This window comes from Paramormyrops kingsleyae, chromosome 6 (assembly GCF_048594095.1).
Source record: "Paramormyrops kingsleyae isolate MSU_618 chromosome 6, PKINGS_0.4, whole genome shotgun sequence".
Lineage (NCBI taxonomy): Eukaryota > Metazoa > Chordata > Actinopteri > Osteoglossiformes > Mormyridae > Paramormyrops > Paramormyrops kingsleyae.
Genome location: NC_132802.1, coordinates 38,747,683 through 38,749,405, shown reverse-complemented (window position 1 = coordinate 38,749,405; position 1,723 = coordinate 38,747,683). Strand labels below are relative to the sequence as shown.

General features: G+C 38.8%; 1 long non-coding RNA gene across 2 annotated transcripts; it reads right to left on the bottom strand.

The window, feature by feature from the left end:
• Positions 1–742: 742 nt before the first annotated feature.
• Positions 743–1,446, bottom strand: LOC140591713 (uncharacterized). Of its 2 annotated transcripts, XR_011992020.1 has the most exons (3): positions 1,236–1,446; positions 1,012–1,110; positions 743–854 (listed from the first exon to the last, which is right to left on the bottom strand). It is a non-coding gene; the product is annotated as an uncharacterized lncRNA (long non-coding RNA). The 2 variants fall into 2 exon arrangements; XR_011992019.1 differs by having other exon boundaries at positions 1,012–1,284.
• Positions 1,447–1,723: the final 277 nt, after the last annotated feature.

The following is a 1,723-nucleotide window of genomic DNA, read 5'->3' as shown; positions in this document are numbered from 1 at the left end:
CACTACATGTTGTATGTGTACAACTGTGTACGTGACGAATAAACCTTTTGAATCTTCATTCTTCAATCTTGAATTTTCGTAAAGTACAAATCCGACCTTCCTAGCTGGCAATATATCACATGTCCCAGGGCAGGATTTCTACGTGCCACTTGAAGATTATTTATGGCAGCTTCCCCATGGTTACAGTGTACAGGGCGAAATGCACATTTAGAAATCCTGCCCCGGGCATTTTCATGCATTTTCGTATAGTACAAATTGCCAGCTTTCCGGCAGTATATCACATGTCCCAGGGCAGGATTTCTACGTGCCACTTCCGTGGACTTTTAGTTGAAGATTATTTATGGCAGCTTCCCCATGGTTACAGTGTACAGGGTGAAATGCACATTTAGAAATCCTGCCCCGGGCACTTTCATGCATTTCCATATAGTACAAATTGCCAGCTTTCCGGCAGTATATCACATGTCCCAGGGCAGGATTTCTACGTGCCACTTCCATGTTTCAATATAACAGATGCTTTAATTGCAATATCCTTTTTCTTTTATTTATTTCGTGTATTAATTCTGATAAAATGGCTTGTACAGTGGCAACCACGTTTCTACGTAGATATTTCACAGGAGTGCTTTCAAGCTGTACAGTATAGCTGTACTTATATGAGAAAATTTAATCAGATAACACCAAAACAGTTCAATAGTGCTTGGATGTGAGACCTACAGAAATACAGAATTACAATAAAATACTGACATGTTTGGTGAAAGACATATTTATTTATTGATTTATTATGATTTATTTTATTCGTCAGGAACAGGCATCCATGAACAGTGACGTTGGTAGCATGCATGGACATCCACGTCTGTCTGACGGGACAAGAGAGGGGAAAAATGTAGATTATCCTCGACCAGAGAACGCTCAACAGATAATATATAGAACATTTTCACATGTTTAACAAATTAACAATGAAATTAATGTTAACATTAAGAACAATACGATTTCAGACAACCGTATTGTACTGACTGCGCAGTTGCACCGCAATGCTGAGCTCCTCCTTTTGTTTACGTTCGGCGGAATCCGGCGGAATCCGCATTTTACCCTCACCCGGAAAAAAAGGCCTTTCTGAAAATAAAAAATCATACATCCCACTTTTTGCTAAACCCAACAAATACACATGTATATCATTCAAATAATTGTTACTAAATTTAACAAACAATACATCCATATCATTCAGAAAATCATCTTACATTGAGCCATGAACGCTTCCCGTTCCTCAAATAAGGACTTACTTCCTTTATTCTGAGCCTCAACAAACATGGCTGCCCTTGCCCTTATATAGGCTCTTGGTCCTTATAGTCCTCTTGGAAATTATACTGACCCTTAGAGGACAGGAGTATAATTGCAGACATCTGGTAACAAACCAGTGTTTGTTACAGTGCCCAGTTTCAGCGCACACACATAGACACACACAGTGCCCAGTTTCAGCGCAAACATACACAGTTCCCAGTTACAGGCTCCCCAACATCCTGTAGCGGAAAAGCAGTAACGGAGGGTGGAGACTGTAGTCTGCCTGTCATCTTATGAATTTGTATGAATTTTTCATTTAAAAACATTTTAAAGTATCTTTAGTGGGGAGAATAAATTCTGTTAAAATGAACGTACTACCTTAATTTTTGTATCTGTTCCAGTCAATACCTACCTTTATTCCTAAATCTTTTTTTGTTTCTTTAGATTC